This window comes from Cavia porcellus, unplaced genomic scaffold, assembly GCF_034190915.1.
Source record: "Cavia porcellus strain 051 isolate PalLab524CR breed Dunkin Hartley unplaced genomic scaffold, mCavPor4.1 scaffold_9, whole genome shotgun sequence".
Taxonomy (NCBI): domain Eukaryota; kingdom Metazoa; phylum Chordata; class Mammalia; order Rodentia; family Caviidae; genus Cavia; species Cavia porcellus.
In genome coordinates this window covers 8,596,748-8,609,559 of record NW_026947492.1, presented here as the reverse complement: position 1 = coordinate 8,609,559, position 12,812 = coordinate 8,596,748, and positions in this window count along the sequence as shown.

Below are 12,812 nucleotides of genomic sequence, written 5' to 3'. Positions count from 1 at the left end.
TTTAGCGGTAGAGACGCAACTACAGGTGAAAGGTAGAAGGGGTGTAACATAGAGGGAGGGTGATCGCTCTGTCTTCCCCGTGCAACACACGTATGATACCTGAATAGTAACCCTGGTATTTGTGCTCCAAGGGCTCTGGTCACACCGAGCTGAACAGAACTCCCTGTGCCTGGGTTCGCTGGAGGACTGGCAGCCAGGCCAGGAAGCTATTCCACCATTCCAGCAGACTATTTCTGTGCTCACCAGCTAAGCTTTTCAACTCCCTTCCCCGGCTTTGAGGCCTCATCTTGCAATGACCTCTGCTTAAATAAAGTCTCTTGTTGTGATAAATAGTTGCCTCTGCACAGAGATAGGGCGCACCTCTCCACTTCTTTGTGTCAGGGTCCTCACTTCTCAGTCTCTACTGAGTCATTCACCTCTTAGATTATCTTTTAAAAGCCACATGTGCTCTTCCTTCTCAAAATGTGTGCCTGACATACATATACAATGTGGCATATAATTTCAGGACACACATGGGCCTCATGAAACCTATCAGGAGATTCCATTAATAAGATACTACCTCTGAAAAATATTTTCAAGCCTTCAGGACAATATAATAATATTAAATTGCATTTTGAAGTTTGTGAAGCACTTGTACTGTACATGGTGTTAATTAATCTTCATAACAACCCGGGTGAGGTATGAATTACTGTTTATTTATATAGCTTCTCACAGCGAGCAGGAGGTGAAGCTGGGCCTGGAGTGTAGACCCTCTCTTGCTTTCAGCCAGCCATGCTTGTGTCTTCCCTCTGAGTTTCCTCCACTTTTTACAGCTGCATTAGCTCAAGTCTCCCTCGTGACTCCATGTCTGCTCTTGTTTTGCGAGCTGAGTGATGGATAGAGACTTAGCAGTTGACTGTGACAAAGGCCAGTGACTTCTTGGGACAGAGAAGGGCTGCGTGACAGAATGGTCTTCGGGAGCTAAGGCTATTTTCTGAATTAGTGATTATGGCTGATCATCCTCAAACCTATTTGTGCCTCCTCGTGATGTCAGGGAGGAATCTGAGGGTGACAGAATACTTAGGACTGGAGGTGACCCATAATTCATTTAGTCAATTATCCTTCCTAGATCTACAAATCCGCGGGGAGGCAAACATCTCGCCGATCTCCACACTCTCGCATCTAAGTGGTAAATATAGCTATTCCCCTGAAGAATGCTTTAAGCTGTCTTTGAAAATGAACATTAGCTCCCCTCGCCTAAATCTCTCAAAGCTGCGGCTGTGCAGACGCTAGCGACATTAGAACAGCCTTCTCTAATTCCCTTCCATACATTCCTAAGGAAAATTTTATAATATCATTTGCTCAATTCACTTCTAATGAATATGGATTAATTTACCGCATTACAGCTATTGATCTTTGGCCATTGATCTGAGGAAGGGAGTATCGCTGCTCATAAATTTGGCCATTTGGGTTGAGGGTTCCCTGGGGACAGAGACAGGGAGGTGTAACTAGCAAGAGATGGAAAGCTAGAGGAGTGGGCGAGGTCCAGCTTGTCGGGGTGGAGGCGGACAGGTGAGGCTGGTGTTGTCATGTCACGCGCCATGCAGACGGCCCTCTTGATTCTGGCCCACCCACGTCCCGGGATCTCTCATTCCTCAGCTTTTCCTCTGTTTCTCTTTCTACCCCTTCAATGCCCTTGCTCCTTCTGTCTTTCCAAACTTTGTCTTCCTTTCCAAACCCAGATCACATGCTGTATTTTCACAAAACTTTTGTTGATTCTCTTCTTCTGCTATTTCTCAGCTTTTTACAAACTTGCATTGCTTTGTCTTCTAAGACGCTTCACATTTTGTGTGCGTGGCTTAGTTTATGGACTGTAACCCCAGGGAAGGCAAGCACACTGCTGTGTCCTTAAATACTATGAAACTAGCACGTAGCACAGCTAGACTCATCTAAATGCTGGTGTAATGAATGAGAAGTCAGGGGTCAGTGGGGGGGGGTAAGAAGAGGTCTTACTTAACTGGTCTTCCTTCTGGTGTGGTGGTCCTTATAAACGGGGACCTTTAAGCCAAACCTGTGTTCCTCCCATAATTTTAGACGGTCTTAAGTGTCACCTTTCGCTTTTTATAGTGAAATGGAGTAAATTGAGAGTGAGCTTGTTCCAGGAGATGTTTTCTTCATTTCCTTTAGAGTCACAGTATCAAGGCACCAATCATGTTGCTTTTAAAGAGAGCATAGCATTTTGCTGGAAGAGTGTCTGAGCAGTTTTTGATCTCTCACTCTGCTTTGCTCTAGAGTTACTGAGTGAATTCAGATATTCATTTAATAGCACTCCTCTTCTCACCAAGGCCCATCTCTCATTTATCTGCTTGTGGATTTCCTTATTTTGCACCAATTTGCCTCTTCTTGCTTCCTCTTCTATTAGTCTCTTTTCTTTCGTTGCTCAGTCTTTCATTTCCAGGCCAGCTTCTCTCCACCTGCTTCTAGTGACCTATAAAGCTGCAGTGATGGTAAGAGTAGCAGTGATGATAGAGGGAGGATGGTTCCTCTGGGTGGGAAAAGATGTGAGGGCCACAGGCAGGCTAGGGAGGGGAAGAAGGGCTTACAGTTCTGGGCACACTTTTTCTTTACTAAGAATGATAGGATGGGCAGGAGAAGTTTCAGCTGCAAGAGCGCTCCAGTGTGGCCTCCAGTCACAGCTCCCTAAGTGCTGCTGTTGCTATATAACTTATTTTATAGTCTAAAATTCCTCCATGTTCTTGCCTGCATGCGGTGGCAGAACCTGAAGCCAGAGGTTTGTTGAGAGTTCGAGGTCAGCCTGGCCTACGCAGCAAGTTCAAGAATAGTCCGAGTTGCCTAATGAGATCCTATCTCAGAAAACAAACAAACCAAAAAACAACAGACAAAGGGCCATGTTCTTGGTGGTCCACTTAATGCCTAGCCTAAGCTGGGTTTCTGATTCCATTTTCATTGCCTGTCTTTTTTTCTCCAAAGGGAGAGTCTTGTAATGGCTCTCAGAAGATCTGATAATAGAGAAGCAGAAATTACAGGTGTGGTATCATGCAGGCAGAGGGAAGGTTACAGGAACACAGTGTGTGAGGCTGGGTGTGCTGTGATCAGCCTTGTGTGAGCCTTGTGAAGACATGGCCAAGACCTTTGTCTGTCTGCCTCATTGTACTGTAACTTATATCTTGAGAGATGCATTAGTCAGGGTCTAATCAAGAGACAGAAGATATTTCAAACATTTTAAATATGAGAAATTCACTCAAAAGACTGAAAAATAGCCACGAATAACTGGCTCACTAAAAGGGCAAGAAAGAACACTAAAATATCATAGAAATAGCAATTTAGAAAAATAGCTGCCCTCCTTAGACCTGGGGAGATGCATCCAGCTGAAGGTTAAACCTGTGAGTGGGGAGCACTTGGTGAGAGTTGGTGTCACTGTTTGCATAATGACTCAAACCTTCTGAGTCAAGGTTCCAGGTGGCTGAGAGGGTATAGTGGGGTTATAGTGAGAAAACGTCAAACTATATTTAGCTACTGCTGTGAAATGCATTGCTGTCCGTGGGCAAATGATCTTGACAGACAAAGGAGACAAACAGCACTTCAGCAGCAAGGGTCAAATTATGCATTTTTGTTTTTTAGCTCTGCAGTCTTCCTTAGTAGTTTTAATGAACAGATCCTCTATTGATAGGGAGCCAAATCAGAAATCCAAGTAGTCCAGCAGAAACCCCAGTATCATGAAATAAAATTTAGAAAGATTGGTTCAAATTGAAGAGATGATTGTTTTAATAGATTGCCTCTTTGGATATTTAACACCCATATACTCCTTTCTACACAGATTTGAACTTCCTACAGCCTAAAGGACAATTGTTCTGTCATCAAACAAGATGCAACCATCTTTACAAAGAAAGGTGCTCTCATCTTTTTTCCAAAACAAAGAGATGCAAAGTTTACCATACCTTTTATCCATTCTGGGAGGCAACCACACTATCCATTATTAGGCTGGGCTAGCTCCTCTCTAAGGAAGTCACAGTTCCGCCACCTGAATATATTTTCCATAAAGCGTTTATTGCACTGGGTAACTGAGGGAGGAGGACTGCATGTTTGAGCCCGACCTAGGCAATTTTTTGACCTAACAAGCGTTTGTCTAGAAATTAAAACAAAGAGGAAAAGAGAGGAAATGAAGGGAAGAGGGAGGGAGGAGAGAGGGAGGAAGGAGGGAGAGAGAAAGAGAGAGAGAGAGAGAGAGAGAGAGAGAGAGAGAGAGAGAGAGAGAATGTAGCTCAGTTAAAGGCCCTGGCTATATCCAATTCCCAGCATCCCCCCTCCCCAATTACAAAAAGTTAATTCACAACAATTTGCATAACATAATAAGAGAAAAGAGGCAGAAAATAAAATAATCTACATACAGAAAGAAGAAAAAACTATATATAACTGTTGCAGACCTTGCTGATATAACTGGTCATACAGTGAGTAAATGTGCAAAATTTCCCTTTTCCAGTTACCCATTTTGTGCTTTTATCACCCTTAGCCAGGACACTGCCCGATACACATTTCTTTGGGTGGAACCTGAAGCTTAATTCCTGAGAGGTTTGACTCCACAATGTTCCTGTGTGTTTTTGGTTACTGTAATTTCCATTGACTTTTACTATTAAGCATGGAAGTAGGTGAGATGCCCCAGAAAACTCCCTGGGGTCCTGACATAATCAACCTTGTATCCATATTTCCTCTTGAGATCAATCACCCTGAATGAGGCTGTTAAGAATATCTGTTGATTCAGTGGTACAAGGAACACAAAATAGCCAGAGAGGAATCTCAGGTCTAGTTCAGTGGTGCCATGCTTGGGATTTTCTGATAGAAGCTTTTATCCCTTGGCCTCCAGAGCAGCAGAGCTGAAAAATTGCAGTGATGGGAAGTAAAACTTTTGTGGATGAGCTATTAGGTACAGTGATGAGAGGAGTCACTTCTGCTTCTACTGTTTGAATCTGAGATGTATGGGATCTGGCTCTGGGAGAAATGTTATTGTATGTGGGTCCTTGACTCAAAGTATATACTGTGATCTATATGATATAACCTCATTATTTCAGAGGGCTGTCCCCCAACTGGAACCACAGTGTAGACATCAGTAGCTCATTCCACAGTTCTTTTATGGCAGTTGTTTCTGGGCAATGACGCCTGTAACAAGAGTGAATTCCACAGCCCTATGCCCATTGCCACACTTCTTTTGTTGAGAAATGAGTTCCTTGATTAGAAGTAATGTTGTGAGGAATACCATGATGGTGAATAAGACATTCTGTAAGCCCACAGATAGTGGTGCTAGCAGAATCATTACAAGCAAGGACAGCAAATCCATAACCCAGAATACATGTCTGTCACAGTGGAGACATCTGTCTTACCCCTCCATGATAGAAATGGTGTCATATGGAAGGCTTAGTGCTGGTCTCTGGTTCCGGCATGCTAGGCACTGCCAACAGTGATAGGCAAGTCAGTCTTGGTAAGAGGAAGTTCAAGTTGTCAGTCGTATGAATAACATGCTACCATGGGCACTTTCTATTCTGGTATCATTAGTAAGCACTCACGTGGCTGGAGAAAGACTTCACCATTCAAAAAAAAAATTAGTTCTCCCTATGATTATTTCTTCTTCTGAGCCTTATCTACTCTGGATGCTTCTTGGTGAGCATTTACATGACACATGAATATGCTTTGGCATTGTAGCATGCACAAGATACAAGCTCACATGGAAGGTCCCTGTACCTGCAGGGAAAGCCCTTTACCAAGCTCTGCTTCCAGCACGTAAGACGTTGAGTATTGATAAAGTCAACCTTAAGCTCACTCAGCAGATAGCGCTTGTCTACCTGCTTCTCCCGAGGGAAGTATTTTTTCTTTAGGAATTCTACTAGCCCAGTATGACTATATAATTAATTTTTTTGGCTCTTAGATCTGGCTTCCTTGTGTTATTCTTCTCACTTGAAAATATATGCTTAAGGACAAGTTTAAATTAGTCCTCAAGGGTGGCAGGGTGTGTACATTTTTGTATCAACAGAAGCTAACTCCATGGCTCTTATTCAGAGTAAGGGGGAAAAGTTTAGTAATTTAGGGAGAAAAGTCCTTCTGCTCCTTCTACACATTCCATTAAACAAGTTGTCACCACCTCCCAGCACCCCATCAGTCCTCCCTACGTTTATTGTAGGGTGATAACCCTGGCTCCTCATGGAAGTCAGGGTGGATTTATCCTGCCATTAAATTAGCACTTTTCTCTTCATTGGTCCATTGACATGGAGAGCCTCAAGTAGCCAGATAATAGTCACAGCTTTCAGTGAACCCCTACTTAGTTCCCTCACACAGATATTCTGCCCCTGGGACCCGGCCTCAAACCTGGCATGGTATAATGCAGAGTTAGGAAAGGATAAACTCAGCATGTGGTCACAGAAAGTTAGGATGACTACTCCAACTTTTATCCCTTGTTTCCATAAATTCTAGCTACAGAAGCACATACAGGCCTTTATTTTAGTGCATGTAATGCATCTTGGGAGAACAGTAATTTAGTTCACAGTATACTGAGCCTTAGCTAACATCTTAGCTGGAACTTCAAGAGGCCTGTCCAGTATTCAGAAACTTGCTGTTTCTGGGTGATGGAATACCTGGTTAAGCCAGTTTATTCTATGGTCATGGTCGTGTCCCAGTTGGTTCTCTTTCTCTGTTATAAACTGAGATCGCTGATCCAAAGTAATGTGTGTAATGTCATGTTAGTAAGGTGAGCATTCTGTAAATCCCTGGGTAAGAGCAAAGTCAAGGGAAGATGCTTTTGTCTGAATGACCCTCCAAAATTCATGTTGAAATTTAATTACTCTTGTAGCAGTATTAAGAGACAAGACTTTTCAGAGATGGGTAGGACATGAGGGAAGAGCTAGGAGCAGAAGGACTCATGGATTAATGCCAGTGCCACGCTTGGTCTTCCAGAACCCAGAATTCTAAGCCAAGTAATCATTTGTTTTTTACAAATTACCCACGCTATAATACTTTGTTATAATAGCAGACAGCACATGAAGACAGCAGGCAAGCTTGAAGCTAGAGTATCAGTTCTGGTTAGAGCAAATCCACATCCCCTCTAGGATATAAAGGATCTGATGTTACAGAATGTCTGCGAGTGGCTGCTGTTCTCCTTGAGAGGTCGTCCCATAGCAAGGGTTCTGGGTGTGTCTCTGTTGCTGGTATATCATGCAGCCAATCAGGGGAAATAACCAAATCAGTCATGGTGAGAAGGAGCCTCTGCTTTGGATCCCGTGTATAGCCCCCCCCCCTTTGATCACTGTTACTCTGCTCCTGGAATCATTGCATCAGAACTGGTTGGTTGAGGAGATGGGGTGGCTTGTTTCATAGGACAGGTCTGCTCCGTGTTAAGAGTTCTTTGGATTATCTCTGATGAATGTGAAAAGAAACAAAAATGTGCATGCCTCATGCCTACTACTGTAACATTGACATACCCATGCCGAGGATCACCTTGTTCCTGATCTCCCAGCTGTGTCCCTTCCAGGCCTTCTACAGTTGAGCCATTTCTCATTCACATATATGTGTATGTAGCTTGGGTTTCTTTTCCTCTATCTGTAGTGAATGACAAAGGATAATGCTCCCTATCTGCCCCCTGGAAATATTTACCACTGGAAAATTTCCTTTAGTCACTCTTAAGTAGGGCTTTAATCTAACTACAATTTTTGGCTAATACTAACATATTGCACTTTTTACAAACAAGCCTCAGGTCTTTCTTTTTCCCTAGTTGGTCATAGTTCATATGAACCTCCAATAATAAGTGTGCACTGAGGGACAGATATCACTGAATAGAAGTTAGGAGACAGCGAAGGGTAGCCTATCTGTTAATGTAATTGTAACATAATTGGAAAGACATATGTTGTCACCTCCCTGAGTCCCTGTTATAGAACATTTAAGGTCCCTGGAATCTTCAGAGTGCTAAGAGTAGGTTTTTAAAAATGTGAATAAAATAATGGTGAGCAAACAATATTCTCAGGTTGGGGGTTGACAGACAGGGAAACCTAACTGTGCTTAGAGGGCTGGAAATTTCAGCCCTGATCTTTAGAGAAGGAAGAGTAGTTGAACACTGAGTTTATTCATCAACAGGTCAATGACTTAATCAAATGTATCTACATACTGGAAGCCCCATGTAAACCCTAAGCAGAGGGCTGGGGATTTAGCTCAGTGGTACAAGCATCTGCCTTGCAAGCATGTGGTTGTGAGTTCGATCCCCGTTACCAAAAAACAAAAATAAAACAAAAACAAAACAAAACAAAACAAAAAACCACAACACACACAAAAACAAAAAACCTAAACAGAGAGCTTCTGAGTAATCAACCCATCAAAGTAGTAGAAGAGTGGTACCTGGAGAGGACAGAAGTTCTGCATCTCTTCCCACACTCCTTATCCTGTGTAATTCTTTGCCTAATTGTTCATTTCTATCTTTTACTATATAATTTATAATAAAATAATTACAATAAAGAATGCCTTTCCCTGGGTTTTGTGAGCTATTCTAGCAAATTATCTAACTGGAAGAAAAGTTGTGATAATCCTCTCTTTGTAGCTAATTGGGTCAGATACCTCAGAAGCTGCTTGACGTCCAAAGTGTAGACAGTCTTATGAAACTGAGCCCTTAACCTGTGACATCTGATGCTAACTCTCAGTAGATAGTGTCAGAATTGAATTCAGTCGGAGGATACTGCTCAGTGTTCAGAGAGTTGGATAACTGGGTTTTGGTGGGGAAGAAATCCACTTGGTGTTAGAAATTTGAGTAGAGAAAGAAGAGTTGTTTCTCTCTATTAGTCACTCACGTGGATCTTCTAGATCTGCTCTGCTCAGTCCTAAGTGTTCTATGCCCACTATGTGATAGATTGCTTTCATGCCCACTTAACTTATAAGTTGGTGGGTCTGATAATACTCAGATCACAATAGACATCACTGGATATATACTTCCTTAATTGTACATAGGCTCATTTTGTATTAGTTCTCTGTAGTATGTCAAGAGTCTTACCACTTGGTGTTTAAACATCCTTGTATATACCTTGTGTACTTCTTTTGGCCCCTGAGTGGTATGATTGCTTGTACCCACAGCCAGTGTACACCGTGGAACCTGTTCTGTGTTGAGAGTATTCTAAGTCACCAATCATGGATCAAAGCAATATTCTCAGTAAAATCTGCATCTCAAATACATGCTTTTCTCTTGGTGGTAAATGTTACAAGATGCAAGAACTTGCCATTTATCTTACAATGTCCCAATGTGTCTCAGGCCACTGGATTCTAATATGCTCACTTACATATCAGAAATCCGAATATGAATATTTTCTTGTATTTGTTGCACAAATTTAAAAAGTGTTTTAGAAAATTTTATTGTAATATGACACCATCTTGATGTCTAAGTTCATGATCAGTGGATGTGTCTTATTTAACTAGGTTAAATCCTTTAACTGTTATTTAACTCACACGAGTTGTATGATGTGTAAGTTGCGTATTAGTTATATATTATGACAGGTGACATTTTCAGGATAGTTTGTCATATAAAATTTCCGTGTGTAAAATCATGAACTTACTGGTTTTATTAAAAAAGAATCTAAGCTTTATTATAATTTTACAGGAGAAGGTATTGGGACTAACTGATGAAAAACAAGAGCAACTATGAAAATATAGTATCGTTTGTTTCATTTGAGATAAAAGTTAAAAATAATCTAGAGCTTGTTTGAAATCATTTTAAAATCTCTTTTATTCCCGGGTACATTTTTCTATATCATCTAGAATGGCTTCTCTACTCTGTCACTGAAATAAATCATAGAAGTGGTTTAAGTATACATTATTCCCTGTGAACCAGATCATCAATCTAATCCAGTTTAGATGACTTTATAAGCAACTAGCAAAGGTGATTAAAGATATTTCATATGGGGAAATCAATATCTTACTTGTAACTTTTTGTTTACTTGTTAATGAAAGATGAAAAAAAGTTTTGAGTATAACCATGCCTTGAACAGTGTATGCAGTTTTGTAATTTTTTCCTCATATTACTTTTTATTATTGAAATGTGATTTTATATCTGTTCAAATTAGGCATTTAGAATTGCTTTGTTTTAAAATTTTCATTTAAATAGTGATTCATTTTTATAAAAGTTTATAAAAGTGTCAGTCAATGACAAATTGAAAAAATGAACTAGCCATTCACAGAAAAGCACTCATGTTGGGGTATTTTCTACTTCCACTCACCAAGCATGGTCATCAGTGTGGTGTCCTTGATGGCCTGCAGAATGCTAGGATGAACAAAATCCTATGGAATACACTATGGCAAAGACTTAGCAGTTTTTTGGACAAGATTTTGTTATTGTACTGTTGCCTTTACCATGTAAATGCAAACTTAAAAAAAATCTTTTCTACTAATGAGGATTAAACATGTTTGTTAGATCAGTAGTTATAGTCTAAGCTAATCCTGTGTAGCTACCATATCTGTCCCATTAGCTGCCTTTGGGGGTACCATCTGGTTACAGTACGTATATAAGCATCTATCACAATCAACCAGTTTTTCATAGGGTCAAGATAGATCAATTACAACAAGGCCATGATGTAGGCTATTCTCCTATAACCTAAAAATCTTTAATGGTATGTTAACTTTTCCAGTTCCCCTCGTTCTGGAATTGTTTTCAGTATATAGCTATATAGTCAGGTACTACATAACAGCATTTATAAAATTCCTGTTACAACATGGTTTCCAGTATACAGTCAGGTTCTGTAAAACAGCATTTAAGTCGACAACAGACTTGAATCAGATTGCCTGGTTACATTGCAGGTGTCTTAGATTGCTTACGCACTCTCTATGATGTTTGTACAATGACAAATCACTTTATAACGTATATGCATTTATAAAGGCATATGCATTCATATTCATAATAAAATAAGGAAAACCTACTCATAACTGTTACTATTTTTATTTATACAACAGTCACATTGTCGTTGCTGTTATGCATCTTCCATCAACCAGTCTACATTCTTCTGTCTTAAGCAAGTACTTTAGCTGATCTTGGCCTTTTGCCTGGTGAAGTAACTCAAGCCTCCATTTCTGAAGTGTCTATAACATTAGCAGATACATATGCCTGAATTGAGTTGTTGTAATTTTTCATTGACTGTAATCACAGGAGAAGAGTACTAAGAGAGGCCCATGGGATCTTACATCATCCAGATACACTTTTTCTTATCTCCATTGTGCAGTGACAATCCAAATTCCACTTGGTAACTAAGATCAATTATTCCAGCTAGCATAGTAATCCTCTTTTTGTGTGTTGATTCAGGGGAACCATAAACACAAAGTGGCTGGTTACAGTTGTCAGTCTCTGTGGAATCATTGTTTTGCTATTAGTAGAAGTATTGCTCTCTGTGGAAGCTTTCTAGACCAGAACAGCCTAAAGTCATAGGGATGAGAAGCAGAGAGTTTTTCATGGATCACTTGGACTAATAGTTAATGGAGCCATTCATGGTTGCCCACTTATAAATTCAATTTTGGCTACAGGAAAAATAAAGTCATATATTAGTGTTTACTTACAACATATATTGCTTTCTAGAGACCTTTGTCCTAGTTCTTTATGGTGTTACTACCTAGCTGACACGATAAAACAAGTTTATGACAATTTTGCTAATTCACTATCATTCTCTGAGATCTTTCTGTGTTCAGCAATGATGTTAAACAGAAATCTGGTAAGAATCACCATTCCATGCATCTTTCACATGCTTAATGGTGGCATTGTTGGGTTTTGGAATAAATACCCCAGGAAATGGTGTCTTAGAATTGAGAAAATTACAGAAGCAAGAAGCCCAGTCTGACTTTCAATCATTTTTTTGTTGTGGCTGAGATAAAGCACCTGACACATAAAGTTAAGGGGGCAAGGTTGATTTAGCTCACAGTTTGTAGAGGCATTAGTCCTTAATCATGTGGCTTCAAGACAGGGTAACATGGCAGACCCAAATTGTAAGGGAGAAACAGTTCATGGCTCTCAGAAGGTAGCAAATCAAGCAAGAGAAAAGACAAATTTCTTTCTGTCCCTTATATTACATTGGGGCTACTTGGAGGGGCTACTTGGATTAGGGTGATGCTAAACCAACTTAATCCTAGCATTGCACCTTAACCCTTAATCCTAGCATTGCACCATGAATCAATCACACAATGTAGATTCAGCCACTCTGATAAAGCCCCACCTATGACTGCATGGGGCTTTGGAGAGGCATAGAGACAGAAGCCGTAAGGTTCTACCCCCACCACTCCATGACTCATGCATATTCCTTTAGGCAGTTAGTCTATCACCAAAAGTTGCCAAAGTCCTAACAGTTTCAGTATTGCTGAAAAGTTCAAGTCCAAAGTCTCCTCTGAGATTTAAGACAAACTCTCAGCTATGAGTCCCTGTACAGATGAAAAGAAAATTAAATACTTCCAACATTCAGTGGCACAAGACATATTATGATTCCAAAGGTATAGTGAGAGGGATAGAAATAATGGGAACAAAGCAAGTTCAAAATTCAGCAGGGCACACATTAAATCTTGTTGTTCCATATCCAGCATTCCTTGAAATCTGTGCTAAGTTGTGAGGGCTTGTTTGGTTCTTCCCTGACAGCACTTCCAATAGGGGTAGCTACTATGGATTCTCTCTTGGGCTGGCTCTGCTCCCTCCTTGCAGTTTTCCTCAAATGATCCACTTTCCTATTTCCTCCAAACTTCTGAGTTTCTACTGCGCAACTTCAGCTTCACATGCTCAGATTCACACACTGCCCTGCTAGGGCACATAGCCTAGCCTCCAAGCCTTC